The 18,034-nt window shown below is 44.2% G+C and overlaps 2 protein-coding genes across 2 annotated transcripts in view; one reads left to right on the forward strand and one right to left on the reverse strand.

The window, feature by feature from the left end:
* pdk2a (pyruvate dehydrogenase kinase 2a) overlaps positions 1-18,034 on the reverse strand; it is an 86,827-nt gene that overhangs the window by 11,249 nt on the left and 57,544 nt on the right. Inside the window, exon 2 of the mRNA XM_077502331.1 lies at positions 5,082-5,185. The gene's annotated coding sequence lies outside the window, so the exon portion shown is untranslated. The remainder of the gene's footprint in view (positions 1-5,081; positions 5,186-18,034) is intronic.
* The window catches only part of tbkbp1 (TBK1 binding protein 1), a 43,477-nt gene continuing 28,627 nt past the window's right edge, over positions 3,185-18,034 (forward strand). The window contains exon 1 of the mRNA XM_077502328.1: positions 3,185-3,446. The gene's annotated coding sequence lies outside the window, so the exon portion shown is untranslated. The remainder of the gene's footprint in view (positions 3,447-18,034) is intronic.

Below are 18,034 nucleotides of genomic sequence, written 5' to 3' on the forward strand. Positions count from 1 at the left end.
GCCATTTTACTGACAATTTGATCATTTCCAATGCTCCTATCAATTATTAAAAAATTCAGCCCTTTAAGCCAGTTTGACTTAGCAGCATCAAATTTGGTAGGCATGTTTATCTCAAGTAGACCCACAAAACAGTCTCAAGAAGCTAAGCCCAAATATGAACAGGAAGTCTGCCATTTTGATTCAATGCCGCCATTTTACTGACAATTTGGTCATTTCCAATGCTCCTATCAATTATTAAAAAATTCAGCCCCTTAAGCCAGTTTGACTTAGCAACATCAAATTTGGTCGGCATGTTTATCTCAAGTAGACGCACAAAAAAAGTCTCAAGAAGCTAAACCCAAATATGAACAGGAAGTCTGCCATTTTGATTCAATGCTGCCATTTTACCTACAATTTGGTAATTTCCAATGCTCCTGTCAATTATTAAAAAATTCAGCCCTTTAAGCCAGTTTGACTTAGCAACATCAAATTTGGTAGGCATGTCTATCACAAGTCGACCCACAAAAAAGTTTCAAGAAACTAAGCCCAAATATGAACAGGAAGTCTGCCATTTTGATTCGATGCTACCATTTTACTGACAATTTGGTAACATCCAAGAATGCTTTCAATTATTAAAAAAATTCAGCCCTTTAAGCCAGTTTGACTTAGCAACATCAAATTTGGTAGGCATGTCTATCACAAGTAGACCCACAAAAAAGTCTCAAGAAGCTATGCCCAAATATGAACAGGAAGTCTGCCATTTTGATTCAATGCTGCCATTTTACCTACAATTTGGTCATTTCCAATGCTCCTTTCAATTATTAAAAAATTCAGCCCCTTAAGCCAGTTTGACTTAGCAACATCAAATTTGGTCGGCATGTTTATCTCAAGTAGACGCACAAAAAAGTCTCAAGAAGCTAAACCCAAATATGAACAGGAAGTCTGCCATTTTGATTCAATGCTGCCATTTTACCTACAATTTGGTAATTTCCAATGCTCCTGTCAATTATTACAAAATTCAGCCCTTTAAGCCAGTTTGACTTAGCAACATCAAATTTGGTAGGCATGTCTATCACAAGTCGACCCACAAAAAAGTTTCAAGAAACTAAGCCCAAATATGAACAGGAAGTCTGCCATTTTGATTCGATGCTACCATTTTACTGACAATTTGGTAACATCCAAGAATGCTTTCAATTATTAAAAAAATTCAGCCCTTTAAGCCAGTTTGACTTAGCAACATCAAATTTGGTAGGCATGTCTATCACAAGTAGACCCACAAAAAACTCTCAAGAAGCTAAGCCCAAATATGAACAGGAAGTCTGCCATTTTGATTCAATGCTGCCATTTTACTGACAATTTGGTAATTTCCAATGCTCCTATCAATTATTAAAAAATTCAGCCCCTTAAGCCAATTTGACTTAGCAACATCAAATTTGGTAGGCATGTCTATCACAAGTAGACCCACAAAAAAGTCTCAAGATGCTATGCCCAAATATGCACAGGAAGTATACTATTCCGATTTGATTCCATTAGTTTAGGGTCAGTTTGGTCATCCTGGACTGAATTGTGTGTATTGACAAAACTTGCAGTACATTTTTTTTGTCCACATCAGGAAGCCTTCTTGTTTTTTTGCAACTTATTTCCTCCACAGACAATGTGTGTGAGAGTGTGCGTGTATGGGAGGTTCCACTGTGGCGGTAACAAAGTAGTGGGAGCTTCATTAGACGTTATTAGTAGTCATGGTAGATGTAATGACCGCGTGTGTGCGGTTTCACTGTGGTATTGCCAAAGTGGTGAGAGCTTCATCAGAGGTTATTAGAAGTCATTATAAATTAAATGATGATGTGTGTGCGCGTGTGTAAATGAAGCAAAAATGGATATGTCACTTTTGTAAACAACTCTTTCATTAACTATTTATTTCACTCATGAACATTAAATTTAGCACACATCTATCTTATCTAGACCCACAAAAAAAGTCTCAATAACCATGTTGAAAAATATACAGGAAGTCTGCCATTTTGGTTTGATGCCACCATTTGTGTGGGTTGTTTAGAAAATGCAGCCTCCAAATTCAGTTTCAGTTTGTGACATGAAATTTGGTAGACATGTCTATTGTGAATAAACCCACAAAAAAAAACCCAGCCCATGTCTAAAAAGACACAAAAAGTCGGCCATTGGTGTGATGCTGCCATCTGGTGTCAATTTGGTCATTTCTTGTGGATCTTGGAATATTTTGAAAATTCAGCCTCCAAATCTAGTTTCACTTCGTGACATGACATTTGGTAGACATGTTGATTGTGAGTAGACCCACAAAACAATCTCAACAATCAAACCCCGAAAAGACACAGGAAGACTGCCATTTTGGTTTGATGCTTCCATTTTTTGTGTCAGTATGTTAATTCCACCAGTTTCTTGGAATGTTTTCAAATCCAGTCCCAAAATTCAGTTTCATTTTAGTGGCATGAAATTTGGTAGACATGTGGATTGTGAGTAGACCCACAAAAAAATTTTCACCAACCAAGCCTATAAATACATTTTAGTGTCAATTTGGTCATTTTCCCGTGAATGCTTTGAAAATTCTGCCACTGAAGTCAGTTTCACTTCACATTATGTTTAGTGTTGTTCCGATACCGATACTGGTATCGGCAGAGGTGCCGATACTGCATTAAAACAGTGGTATCGGTATCGGTGACTACTCACAAATAACATGCCGATACCATTAATTCCAACGCTAATATAGGATTTTGGATGCAGCATCTTGTGTCTTGCTGGTGCACGACATTCACTGGTATGTGACATGTTCACTGCATGCCGATCTAAGATATCCTATTGGCCCTTGAATGCTCTGAACCAATGGCAGGACAGCTTTTTCCTGTTGAGGAAAAAAAATTCTTAAGTATCGGTATCGGCCGATACCGCAAAGCTGGGAATCGGTATCGGTATCGGGAGCTAAAAAACGGTATCGGAACAACACTAATTATGTTAATATATGACGATCACCAGTCGACCCACAAAAAAAAATAATTCAAAAAACAAACCAACACTCCACCATGCATGCCCCCCAAAAAACATCCAAGTTCACCTCATTACTTCTGTTCATATTTAAAATATGAAATATTCCCTTCGTCATTCTTAATGAACGTGGCGTCATCACCAGCGAGAGCGAGAGAGACTGACGCTGCTATTCGCGCGACATCATCAGCATCATCAGCATCCTCTTCCTCCTCCTCCTCCTACTCCTACTCCTCATCATCATCCACAGCGCGATGTGAGGCTGAGCCGCGCCGCACACGGGCGACTACAGGCGGCGTGCTTGCTCGCCTCTCCCGCTCGCTTCCATTCTGCTGCTCCGGAGAGCCAAGAGGAGTACAGGGGAGCGCCTTTTTCTTCCGCGGCGGACGTGCCCGCTTGTCGCACGCTGCAGCCGGCCATGCCCCCCACGGCGGATCGGTCCGCGGCAGCAGAGCGTGAGTTCAAATCCGATCCCGTATCTTTGCACCTTACACGGCGCTCGTGGACGCGCAGCCATGTTGGGCTTGCTGTTGCAACTCACACGCGCACGCACGCAGCGTCACGTCATGGTACAAAACGTACGTTCGGACGAGTATTTTCTACCTGCTTTTGTGACAAGACTGCAACATGAGTTGCACACGCAGGCAGGCGGGATGGTGGAAGGGAGGATGAGGAGGATGGAGGGCAGCACTCTGCAAAAGTAGCCCACGTTTGGCACTTTACAGGAAGGAGACAAAAGGAGCTCAGAACATTTTTAGCGACCCCGGTTGTCTTGAACGTCACTAATCTCGTGTTGAGAACATTGCTGAAGTTGATTACAAATATGAACTTTGTGGGCCCGAATTCTGATAAAACAATGAAGAGACAAAAAAAAACAGAGGACTCAACTACTTAGCATCGTAACAGATCATAGAAAAGCCATTAATCATAGTCAAATACGCCCCCTAGTGGTTAGGAGAAGTGTAGCGAGGATATCAAGTCAAGTCAAGTCAAGTCAAGTCATCTTTATCAGAGCAATCTGACTCGATGCTGAGGCCTTAAAATCAAATCCCAGATTCTTTCAATCACAAAATCTCCTTTTCAATTTTATCCATTTGTTTATATTTTAAAAAATCCCTTGTAGGATTTCCTTCAGACTTTTTCAAAAGGTCAAATCTATTTATGGCACATTTCCTGAACCTTTGTGGAAAAGGTCATCGGGTCAAGGTGGAAAGAACAAACAAACAAAAAGAAAATTATGTTTTAAAATTGTGAGTGCATATGATATTTTAATATGCAATTAATCTGTCAATTATTTTGTCGATTAATCCATGAATCAAGTTTAAAAAACTTTTAATTCCCGATATTAAAAAACATGAATTTTTTTTCCCAAATCGACAATGGAGAAAATACACTTATATTATCATTATTATTATTATTATTATTATTATTATTATTTATGATTCAGTTACTGGTTTGTTCCATGTCATAGACAAAAATTTTGATCATTGTTTTCCAAAGTAAAAGCAAATATTTGGAAATATATTTAGATTAATCACAACACTCATCAGTCTGCTGTTTATAGAGATCTAAAAAAAAAAAAAAAAAAAAAAAGAAATCAGAAAATATTTGCAGTCGAAATTGTGAGAATTTGGACAATTTTAGGACTCGAAATGAGCGATCACTTATCAAGAAATAAAATAAATAATTTTGCTTCTTTCAATAATTGATTAGTTGTCAATTAATCACTTACAATATACAGTAGTTTACAAAAACATTTCTGTCCATTTTTCATTTTACTTGAGTTGAATTTATACTATTTACCAGAATATTATCTATTCTAGTATTACAGAATGAGTACTTTTGCCACCACTCCTTGTTTACAACAAGCTTGTGTTGCGTTCGCCACGTCTGACTTGTGCAATGTGCACTTGGTGATGAGTTAGCGTAGCATCACGCTGCCAATGTAATTGATTGCTTTTTTTTTTTTTAATTCCGTGTTGTCATGGCGGAGGATTTGTCAGCTGTTATTTTGAGCTGCTCGATGCCAGCTGACCATTTGTGTGTGCGTGTGCGCGTTACTGACGCAATCAGGGTGAGAAAATTGTCACCTAAGCAGCAGATGTGTTGGCTCCGTGGAACGATGCTAAACGGCGGCACAGCTGTCAGCAAGCAGGCCTTGTTCTTGCTGCTCGGGTTTTTTGGTTTTTCCACGCTGTTAAAAAAAAAAAAAAAAGCACAGACGTAAACGGTCGGTCATCGATGGAAGCAGTTCTCGGTGACGGTGCATTTGCTTCATGTAACACAGGTGCAAAGCGCTATTTAGAAACAGTGCTGACGCAACTATTACTTTGTGGATTCCATGCAATATAGATAAGAAGCAGTTGTAGAAATAGGGACTGTAGCGTTACATATTAGTAGATCAGTTCCATGTAACGGATGACCAAAACGGTGTCAACACAACAGAAAATTACATGACTCCATGCAACAATGGTGTGAAGCAGTTTAAGGAACAGTGTTCATACAGCTTGATATTTGGTCAACTCCATGCACAGATGTGAAACAGTTTAATTGTTTATGCGACTACATACACAGTAAGTTGGTCGATTACTCCATGTAACACAGATGTGAAGCAGTTCTCAAACATGCAGCTAAACATGAGTTGGATGACCCAATGCAACACAAATGTGAAGCAGCTGAGAAAAGCAGTGCTCATACAATTAAATATGAGTTTGTCTAGTCCATGCACCACAGATGTGAAGTATATGTCAGAAACAAATAAATATAGACTCCATCCAAAACAGATGTAAAGCAGTTGTCAGAAACAATGTTTTTTCCAAAGAAATGTTACTTGGACCACTCCATGCAACACAGATTTGAAGCCAATAACCAGAAAAGTGTATTTGCAACTAAATATTTGGCCAACTACATGCAACACAGATGTGAAGCAGTTTTTTAATTGTTTATGCGACTGCATACACAGTAAGTTGGTCGACTACTCCATGTAACACAGATGTGAAGCAGTTCTCAAACATGCAGCTAAACATGAGTTGGATGACCCAATGCAACACAAATGTGAAGCAGTTGATAAAAGCAGTGCTCATACATTAAATATGAGTTGGTCGGACTAGTCCATGCACCACAGATGTGAAGTATTTGTCAGAATTAAGACTTAAACAAATAAATACAGACTCCATCCAAAACAGATGTAAAGCAGTTGTCAGAAACAATGTTTTTTCCAAAGAAATGTTACTTGGACCACTCCATGCAACACAGATTTGAAGCCAATAACCACAAAAGTGACACGGAGCGAGAAGGTAGGACTCAGACGCAGAGTGTAAGTTGGCCAACAAGGCTGCAACTTTAATCCAATTGAACAAAAAACACCTCTCAAGGAGGGAAAAAAGGCAGAACAGAAAAAGCTCCAAACTGGAGATAAAACAAGGGCACTCAAAAACAGGGACAACTAAAGGCGCTCCGCTAGGGAGGAAAACAAGGGGCAAACTAAGGGCGCAAGACAAAGCAAGGCTAGACATCGAACGAGGACTGTGGAACAAGGACTGTGAGGACGCTTCCATGCACTGAGATGTGACACTTCGGCAACGGAGGGGAGAATGCAGGTGGCTTTTATGTCCGGGTTGATTGGGAACAGGTGGTGGTGATCATGGGCGTGGACCGGTAATCAGTGAGCTGCAGGAAGGGTAAGTGACCTGGGGTGAGAGGAGAGTTAATACTTTCAAAATAAAACGGGAACCTGACTTTGAAAACAAAAGCATGAACCGCCACTCTGGTGGCGGCGTGACAGTACCCCCCCCTCAACGGCCGGCTCTCGACGGCCCAGGAATGTCAGGGTGCTCTTCATAGAAATCGTCGATGAGGGAGGGGTCCACGATGAACCGGGCGGGCACCCACTGCCTCTCTTCTGGCCCGTAACCCTCCCAATCCACCAGGTATTGGTGTCCCCGGCCCCGCTTTCTGACGTCCAACAACTTTCTTACTTTATAGACCGGGCCCCCCTCCACCATCTCCGGAGGGGGCGGCGCGGGCTCGGGCGGGACCAGGGAACTGTCCTGGACTGGCTTGACCTGGCTCACGTGGAAGGTAGGGTGGGTGCGGAGGGAACGAGGCAGGCGAAGGCGCACGGCGGCAGGGCCTATAGTCTTTGCAACTGGGAATGGCCCCACGAATCTCGGGGCCAACTTTGGACAGGGAACTTTGAGATGAAGATTTTTTGTTGAAAGCCATACCTTCTGCCCTGGCTGGTACTGTGGCGCGACCCTCCTCCTCCGGTCAGCAGCTCTTTTCACCCTGTCGCCTTGACGTTGAAGTGCCAGTCGAGCTGCTGACCAGATTCGGCGACATCGGCGGATCATGGCGAGGACCGAGGGGACTGAGGCTTCCTCCTCCAGGTCCGCGAAGTACTGTGGATCGTATCCGTGAACACATTTGAACGGCGTGATTCCTGTGGCAGAGGTGGGTAAGGAGTTATGCGCCAGTTCAACCCAGACCAAGTTCTTGCTCCAGGAGGACGGATTTTGGGAGACCAAGCATCGTAGTCCGGTCTCCAGCTGTTGGTTGAGCCTCTCGGCCTGTCCATTGGCCTCTGGGTGGTAGCCTGAGGTCAAGTTCGCCTTAGCCCCTATGGCTCTGCAGAACTCCCTCCAAAAACGAGAAACAAACTGGGGACCGCGGTCCGACACTATGTGCCGCGGGAATCCATGGATCCTGAACACCTGGTCGATCATGACTTCGGCGGTTCTTTTGGCTGAGGGAAGCTTAGGTAATGGGATAAAGCGGGCCATCTTAGAAAAGCGGTCGACGACAGTGAGTATTGTGGTTTTACCATGCGAAGTGGGAAGTCCAGTCACAAAGTCCATAGAAATCTCCGCCCAGGGCCTGGAGGGGATCGGCAGTGGTTGGAGGAGACCCATCCGGGGTTGATTTGATGATTTATTCCGGGCGCAGACTGGGCAGGCCTTGACATAATCACGTACCGAGGTCTCCATTGAAGGCCACCAAAATCTCCGGGCGACGACGTATAGGGTCCTGCGAGTACCTGGGTGGCAAGAAAGACGAGAGGTGTGTGCCCAATTGATCACCTGCGCTCGTAGACCCTCCGGGACGTAGAGCCGTCGTGGTGGACACTCCTTTGGAGCGATCGTGTCTTGGAGAGCCTCCTTGACATCCTCTTCAACCTGCCAGGACATGGTTCCGACAATGCAATCCCTAGGCAGGATGGGTTCAGGTTCGGCTGTTGTGGTTTCCGGGTCATGGATTCGGGACAGAGCATCTGCTTTGACGTTCTTGCTTCCGGGTCTGTAAGTTAGAGAAAACGAAAACCTGTTAAAAAACAATGACCATCTGGCCTGTCGTGGGTTCAGTCTTTTGGCGTGACGTAGGTATTCCAGGTTGCGGTGGTCTGTCCAGATGATGAAGGGGTGTTCCGCGCCCTCCAGCCAGTGCCTCCATTCTTCCAAGGCGACCTTGACAGCCAGCAATTCTCGGTCTCCCACGCTGTAATTGCGCTCAGCCTTGGAGAGCTTTCTGGACAAAAATGCACAGGGGTGCACCTTCCCATCTTCCTGGCTCCTTTGGGATAGGACGGCCCCGATACCCAGATTGGAGGCATCCACCTCGACCACGAACTGGCGGGTAGGATCAGGAACTCTGAGTATCGGGGCCTCTGTGAATCTTTTCTTGAGTTCCTTGAAGGCAGTGTTGGCTTCCGGGGTCCAGGTGAAGCGTTGCTGTGGCGAGGTCAAGGCATGGAGTGGAGCAGCGATGGAGCTGAAGTTGCGGATGAAGCGACGGTAAAAGTTGGCGAAGCCTAGGAATTGTTGCACCTTTTTTCTGGATTCCGGTGTGGGCCAGTCCCGGACCGCGCTGACCTTCTCCAGCTCCATCTCGACTCTGCCCGGAGATACGATGAATCCCAGAAACGAGACGGTGTCCGCATGAAAAAGGCTCTTTTCAGCCTTTACAAAGAGCTTGTTTTCTAGCAAGCGTCTCAGGACCTGGGTGACATGGTGCTGGTGGGTTTTCAAATCCGGTGAGTAGATCAATATGTCGTCCAGATACACATACACGAACTGGTCGAGGAAGTCCTTGAGTACATCATTAATCATGGCCTGGAAAACCGCTGGTGCATTAGTGAGTCCAAAAGGCATTACTAAGTATTCGTAGTGGCCTCGGGGAGTATTGAAGCCAGTCTTCCACTCATCCCCTGCACGAATACGGACAAGGTGATAAGCGTTGCGGAGATCCAGTTTGGTGAATATCTTGGCTTGCTGGAGCTGGTCGAATACTGAAGACATCAAAGGCAGGGGATAACGATTCTTGACTGTGATTTCATTCAGAGGACTGTAGTCAATGCAAGGGCGTAATGAGCCATCCTTCTTGCCCACAAAGAAAAATCCGGCTCCAGCTGGCGATGACGATGGCCGGATAAGTCCTGCTTTCAAGGAAGTGTCTATGTACTCGTTTAGGGCCTTGCGTTCGGGACCCGACACCGAGTACAATCTCCCCTTGGGGATGGTAGATCCAGGAATCAACTCGATCGCACAGTCATAGGATCGATGTGGGGGAAGTGACATGGCCTTGGTCTTGCTGAACACCTCCCTGAGCGGATGATAGCAGGAGGGAACGGTGTTCAGGTCCGGGTAATCCTGGTCATTCTCGAGAGACACCTGTCGGATGGCAGCGGGAGGTATCTCTGCCGCTGGCCGCTCCACCCCATGGTGGTCACAATCATCTCCCCAGTCCAGGACTCGCCCCGATCGCCAGTCGATGCGGGGGTTGTGCAACTGCAACCAGGGATGACCCAGGACCAGTGTGTGTGATGGGGACCGGAAGACATGGAAGCGAAGGAGTTCTCTGTGCTGCCCAATGTGGATCTCGAGTGGTTCTGTGACGTGCGTGATGAGGAATAGATCTTTGCCATTGAGCGCCCTGGCCCTCATGTGGGTAGTAAGTGGTTCCGTGCCGGCCTGCAATTTCTTCACCAGCCCCCAATCCATGAGGCTCTCGTCCGCTCCAGAGTCAATGAGAGCTAGTAGGTCTGTGGGAGTGGTATTGCAGGAAATCGTGACTTGCGTGAGTTTTCGGTTTTTGCCTTGCTGGTGAGTCGCGGTACTCACCGGAGAGCCTCTCTTGGTGGGACAAGCTACCACCAGATGGCCTTGTTCTCCACAGTAGTAGCATCGCCCCTCTTGACGACGTCGCTGGCGTTCGTGGTGAGACAATCGGGCGCGGTCCAGCTGCATCGGCTCCTCGTCACTCTCGCTGGGCCTTCCCGCGGTGGGTGACTGGGGAAGGACACCTCGCGGAGGGCCTCTTGCTTCCGGATGCCGGAAGAATCCGGAACCGTGTCCTCGTTGATGTCTGCTGGTCTGCAAAAGATCTCGCCGTCGATGATCGGTGCGAATGGCCAATGAGATCAATGAGTCCAGATCGCCAGGCAAGTCTACGGGCAATAGGAGCTCTTGCATAGTTGTGGAAAGCCCCTTTAAAAAGTGGTCAAAAAGAGCTGTGTCATTCCAGCCACTCCTGGCCGCTAGAGATCGGAATCGGATTGCGTAGTCATTCACCGATTCTCTGCCCTGTCTGAGGTTACTAAGTTCTCGAGTCTTTTCCCGATCCATGTTAGTTGGATCGAACACGAGACGAAGTGCCCTGCTAAACCCGGCTGCGGTTGAGCAAGTCGGGGAGTGCCTTGCCCATTCCGTGGTGGCCCAGTCTCTGGCTCTTCCGGTCAGATGTGAAATCATGAAGGCCACACGGGAACGGTCCGTGGGGAAAGCCTGTGGCGAAAGTTCAAAATGTAAGTCGCATTCGGTTAGGAATGCCTGACATTGTCCCTGGTCTCCCGAGTATCGCTCCGGGGGAGCCAGTCTCAAACCAGCCCCGGTCAAGGCTGGAGTCGGGATCGGTGGTTCTGCTGTCTCTGGATTCGTGATGGCCGGCGTGGAGGGTCGCAGGTGGCTCATTAGCTCCTGCACCTGTCCAACGAGCTCTCCCATGCGGGTGGCCATCGCCTGCTGGACCTCCTCCGTCTGCGACAGGCGGACGGCCTGTCGTCGAAGTGCAGCCTCCAACTTCTCCGCTGGGTCCATGCTGGCCGAAGTGTACTGACACGGAGCGAGAAGGTAGGACTCAGACGCAGAGTGTAAGTTGGCCAACAAGGCTGCAACTTTAATCCAATTGAACAAAAAACACCTCTCAAGGAGGGAAAAAAGGCAGAACAGAAAAAGCTCCAAACTGGAGATAAAACAAGGGCACTCAAAAACAGGGACAACTAAAGGCGCTCCGCTAGGGAGGAAAACAAGGGGCAAACTAAGGGCGCAAGACAAAGCAAGGCTAGACATCGAACGAGGACTGTGGAACAAGGACTGTGAGGACGCTTCCATGCACTGAGATGTGACACTTCGGCAACGGAGGGGAGAATGCAGGTGGCTTTTATGTCCGGGTTGATTGGGAACAGGTGGTGGTGATCATGGGCGTGGACCGGTAATCAGTGAGCTGCAGGAAGGGTAAGTGACCTGGGGTGAGAGGAGAGTTAATACTTTCAAAATAAAACGGGAACCTGACTTTGAAAACAAAAGCATGAACCGCCACTCTGGTGGCGGCGTGACAGTACCCCCCCCTCAACGGCCGGCTCTCGACGGCCCAGGAATGTCAGGGTGCTCTTCATAGAAATCGTCGATGAGGGAGGGGTCCACGATGAACCGGGCGGGCACCCACTGCCTCTCTTCTGGCCCGTAACCCTCCCAATCCACCAGGTATTGGTGTCCCCGGCCCCGCTTTCTGACGTCCAACAACTTTCTTACTTTATAGACCGGGCCCCCCTCCACCATCTCCGGAGGGGGCGGCGCGGGCTCGGGCGGGACCAGGGAACTGTCCTGGACTGGCTTGACCTGGCTCACGTGGAAGGTAGGGTGGGTGCGGAGGGAACGAGGCAGGCGAAGGCGCACGGCGGCAGGGCCTATAGTCTTTGCAACTGGGAATGGCGTGACAAAAAGTGTATTTGCAACTAAATATTTGGCCAACTCCATGCAACACAGATGTGAAGCAGTTTTTTAATTGTTTATGCGACTGCATACACAGTAAGTTGGTCGACTACTCCATGTAACACAGATGTGAAGCAGTTCTCAAACATGCAGCTAAACATGAGTTGGATGACCCAATGCAACACAAATGTGAAGCAGTTGATAAAAGCAGTGCTCATTCATTAAATATGAGTTGGTCGGACTAGTCCATGCACCACAGATGTGAAGTATTTGTCAGAATTAAGACTTAAACAAATAAATACAGACTCCATCCAAAACAGATGTAAAGCAGTTGTCAGAAACAATGTTTTTTCCAAATAAATGTTAGTTGGATCACTCCATGCAACACAGATTTGAAGCCAGTAACCATAAAAGTGTATTTGCAACTAAATATTTGTCCGATTCCATGCAACACAGATGTGAAACCGTTTTTTAATTGTTTATGCGACTGCATATACAGTAAGTTGGTCGACTACTCCATGTAACACAGATGTGAAGCAGTTCTCAAACATGCAGCTAAACATGAGTTGGACGACCCAATGCAACACAAACGTGAAACAGTTGAGAAAAGCAGTGCTCATACAATTAAATATGAGTTGGTCGGACTAGTCCATGCACCACAGATGTGAAGTATTTGTCAGAATTAAGACTTAAACAAATAAATCCAGACTCCATTCAAAACAGATGTAAAGCAGTTGTCAGAAACAATGTTTTTTCCAAATAAATGTTAGTTGGATCACTTCATGCAACACAGATTTGAAGCCAATAACCGTAAAAGTGTATTTGTAAATAAATATTTGGCCGACTCCATGCAACACAGATGTGAAACAGTTGATAGGATAAAGAACTTGTCAACTTAAATATTAGTTGGTCAACTTAATCCAATGCAGATGAGAAGTAGTTGTCATAAACAACGCTTATACAATACATTTATTGGTGGACTCCATCCAAAACAGATGTGAAGCATTTTTCAGATTTTTTTTTTTTCCCAAATACATGCTAGTTGGACAACTCCGTCCAACACAGATCTGGAGCAATTGTCTCGAACAGTGCTTACAATATGCAACTAAATATGAGTTGGTCGACTCCATGCAATACAGATGTGAAGTAGTTGGCAGAAGGAGTGCCTGTCCAACCAAAAGGACAGAAAACGTGAGTACAAAACAACAAATTTTCACCGCCCACTCTAACCGTGAGCTAACCTCGCAAACTGATGAAGTTCACTACCGCCATCTAGTGGTCGTGTGTCTTCTCAGTCAAATAACTGAGCAAAGCAAAAACAAACAAAAAAATTGAATCAGCTTCAAAAACTCATCAAGTTACTACTGAAGGACAAAACCACTAAAAAAAGAAAAAAAGCTATCGCTAAAAATTGTAGCGCGCAAGCTAGCTGGCTAACTGACACAACTGCCATGCAAAGACTTTTTCGGCGGCTCTGTCGGACTTTGGCGCTCGGGGCTGAGTTTTGACATATGAGTTCATTTATCTCACGCTGCAGCAGCATCACCGCTGGGCACGCGACACGTACTCTCACACATACTACACACGCGCTCGCCGAGGAAGTGAGGCTCGCATCGTTTCGTTTTCGTCCCTCACTCGGCATGTTGCCTGCCCACCCACCCGCCTACCGCTCTGCTCTCATAGTACACCGTGTGAGTAAGTACAGGACAGAGCTTTACGTAAGACGCTCTGACAAACTCAAGAAGAAGAAAAGGAGAACATTCTTGGCATGAGAGGCCGTCAGGGACATCATTGAACACACGCTGTTGAAACGCTCTCACATATGCAAAAGTATTTACTCACACGGAAACACAACTGAAACAGCCTCACACACAATCACATTAACTACCGAAACTCTCTCTCACACACTGATGAAATATCACGCCCACTACTGAGACACAGAATATTTTTTTTACTCATCTCATGCACTTCTGAAATGTCCTCACACACAGCTGAAACACTCTACACTCTACTGAATCGCTCTCACACAGCACTTAAACACTCCCATACTGAAATAATCTCACATGCACTACTGGAATAATCTCACACAGTACTGAAAATGTTTTTGCTCAAGCAGTACTTACATGTCGCACTCACACACACTTCTGAATTGTTCTCACATATCTCACACCCCGCTAAAAAAACTCACACTACTGAAATTGATTTTTCTCAAACACTACTGACCACTCACAGGTCACTACTGAAATAATCTCACTTAGTGAAAAGCTCTCACGATAGTGATTTTTTTTTTTACACAGACTACTGAAACACTCACACTCCACTGAATTGCTCTCACACTCTTAAAAACATATTTACTCACACACGTCTGACATGCTTTCACTACTGAATCTCATATACTACTGAAATAATTTAATTACTAGTGAAAAGCTCTCACTTTACTGAAAATGTTTTTACTCACAGTATTCCTAAACCTCTCACATACAGTACTGAAACACTCTTTTGCTCACACAGTACTGATATGCTCTTGCTCTCCCACCGTGCTGAACCACTCTCACATGCACTACTGATATAATGTAATTCCTAATGAAAAGCTCTCACGTTACTGAAAATGTTTTCACTCAATTATTAATAAAATTCTCTCTCATGCACTACTGAAGCCCTCTCATTGTTTACTAAAATGCTCTCACACACTACCGAAAATGTATACTCCAGCATACACGAGTGAAATGCTCTCTCATTAGCTCTTAGGTGCACTACTGATTTTCTTTCTTTTCAGTACAGATCTTAGCTACCTTTCCAGAAATCGGCAGAAAATTCAATTTTACTGGTTGTTTATTTTCACCCCTGGTGGGTGAGCTGGTCCAAATGGTAATTTTCCATAACTTTCAAACACTGCAACATTTTCCAGATGTTTGTCACTGGATTACGTTTGCGTGTCGTTGACTTTCGCTCTCCCCGAGTCCAAGCGCGTCTTTGAGTGCGCGCGTGCCATCCAGCCAGACAGTGGCAGTCTGGCGGCTCGCGTTATGCGAAGAAAACGCTGACGCACGCGTCTCGAAGCTGCTCCTGTGCCAAAAGCGACTCTTTGATGATTTGTGGAAACAACACGTCCACTGTTACCAGCTTGAGTGGGAAGACGCTCGCGCGCATACTTTTGATGTCGCTATCGGCCAGCACAGTCGAGGAGCGCTTAGCATGTCTGCCTCACACTTCCACCAGGCGATCAGTCCATGATTTGTCCGTACGTGTCCTGATGTTATGTGTGTCTTGAATTTTGAGTGGTGAGCAATCCATAGCAGGGTTATAGTTATAATTTTGAATATGATTAATTATAGTTGTTTCATTTTGACTTATGTCAGGTTACACTACATATTGTGTGATAAAGTAAACTACAATTCTCAGACGACTGTTGTACGGTAATGCCAAAATAAAAACATTTAAAATCAACCTTACAAGCGAATGTATGGAAATAATTCAAAACTAAAACACATTTTTTTTTCAAATTGTTTTATCAACGTAAAATGCTGTTTTAGTTAACTTTTTTTTTTATAAGCACTCTCGTTTTTATTTGTTTTCAAGAACAATTTTTATCTTCAATTTTAGTTATTTCATTAACTATAATAATCTTGGTCCATGGTTCATCTATGTATACATAAGTTGGCTGACAACCAGGTTTCTAATAGCTTTAGAATTTTCATTATAGGTAGTTTTTATTTCATGCTTAGTTTTTTTTGATTATTTTTTTTTCATTTCATTTTTTTCTTTATAATTTTCATTGTTGGTAGTTTTTATTTCATTCTTCATTTTTTTAATTTCATTTTTTCTTTATAATTTTCATTATAGGTAGTTTTTAATTCCTTCATTTTTTTAAAAATTATTTTTCTTTATGATTTTCATTATAGGTAGTTTTCATTTCATTCTTCGTTTTTTTCATTCATTATTTTCAATTAATTTTTTCTCTATAATTTTCATTGTAGGTAGTTTTTATTTCATTCTTAGTTTTTTTTTTCATTCATTTTTTTATTTAAATTTTTTTTCTTTAGAATTTTCAATATACCGGTACCGTAGGTAGTTTTTACTTCATTAGTTTTTTTTTTCAAATGTATTTAGTTTTAATTAATTATGACAAGTTGGATTTTCATAGTGTTTTTTTCTTCTTTCAAAAATGCTTCATTTAGTTTAGTTTTTTTTTTTTACCGTAGTTTTAGTTTAAAAATATTGTTTTATATTTCTCATGTGCAAGTTTTTTTTTTTTATTTATTTAAAAACGGTCCACAACAACATTCCACAGACTTTTGACATACATTAAGTGCAGTGTGAATAATAAGTGCAGTGTGAATAATATTGCTTGTAAAGTTAGATGTATCACAACTCTCACATCTGTAAGACATTTGATTTTATCTGAGAATCGTCGTCAAGATGGATGGATGGATGCATTGGTCTATACGTGTCCTTGCGTTGACTGGCGACCATTCCTATAGCTTTAATTGTCAGCTGATCAGTTTGCCTCGTTAACGATCTCCCGCGAGCGAGTTTCCAGGAGAGAGGACACAAGCGTGCCGCCGCCGCCGACACCTTTGTGAGTTACGACCGAGGCGAGGTGCTCGAGAGCGCCAGCCGTCGCCGGGCGGCGCAACCTCCCGTCACCATGGCGACCTGGAAAGAGGACAAAGTAGGCACCCGACGAGCAGGCGGGGGGAAAACATGCCGGGCGGGAGGAAAGAGAAGGAGGAGGAGGAGGCGAGCGAGACAAAGAAAAGCCAGAAGAGGCAAGGCCATCGCTCACACGGCAAAGAAGCTCCCGAAGGACGAACGAGACGTTCCTTCACAAGTTGGAAGGTGGAGGTCGCTGCTTATTCAAGTTTGACTGACTCACTGTCAGAAAAAAAATAAAAAATCTATGGAAATGTTATAGGAAAGTGAAAAGACTTTTTTTTTTTTATCAAAACATTCCGTTTGTTGGAGGACACCTGATGGAATGCAATGACTCGTCACATGACCGATGACCGCCTCTGCCTGTGGACGCCGTTTTGTACCCAGCCTCCAGGGGGCAGTATACTACAAACGGACATATTACACTACACATACAGTAGATGTGATGAAGAAAAAGTGGCCATGTCATTTTCGTGTTTACTTTTTCTTTGACAATCACAGTTTATACGTCAAACGCAAGGTACCACAAAGTGTTATTTTTGGTACAACCTTTGACGTTGAAAGAAACAAATATAACATAGGCCCATTTCCCCCCTATGGTGTTGCGCAACTTGCGATAACATACTGTACTTTCAGAAAATCCGTCCTTGCTCATCTCTTTCTTGTGCCTTAACAAAAAAAAAAAAAAAAAAAAAAAAAGCAGGTTACCCATTTGCCTGCCGTCGCTTGTTGGACGACTCGCATTCCCGATGGAGCAACTAAAAATAATCCACTCGCGCTTCCCAGTAGGCCCCAGCAACATTTTGTGAGATTATTGGCGATACAGTAGATAACTTAAGTGGTTGAGCCTTTGGAATATCTGGAATAAAATCGAATAAAATGGATGGAGATGAGAGCGTTCTGATGACACTGTCTAATATCTGGAACGAATCCAGTGAATAGATGGAGACAGTAGCGTGCCAATTACATTAATAATGTATTTGGAACAAAATCCAGTAAATAGATAGTGACAAGGTGTTCTCATGATACATTCTACAATCTGGAATGAAATCCAGTCAGTATGGAGACACAAATGTCATGACGCTGTTTAATATCTGGACTGTATACAGCAAATATCTGTCATGAAAGTAATTCAAGACAGCAACAAGCATTCTGATGTCGCGGTTCATTCAAGTACGTCCCTGTCACGTCATCATTGCTCTGATTGCTCACGCCAAAAGCCGTGATAAAGACACAGCAGGACAAGAGAAGAGAGGAACGGTGACCGGTTGCCATGGTTACCGCAATAATAGCAACTGACACCGAGAGCAAGCACAATCGCATATAATTGGGAATAATTGGCTATCTAAAAAATTCATTTTCACTTTTGCATTTAAGTACATTTCAGAGTTTGTGCACCTTCCACT

This window comes from Festucalex cinctus, chromosome 17 (genome assembly GCF_051991245.1).
Source record: "Festucalex cinctus isolate MCC-2025b chromosome 17, RoL_Fcin_1.0, whole genome shotgun sequence".
NCBI lineage: Eukaryota > Metazoa > Chordata > Actinopteri > Syngnathiformes > Syngnathidae > Festucalex > Festucalex cinctus.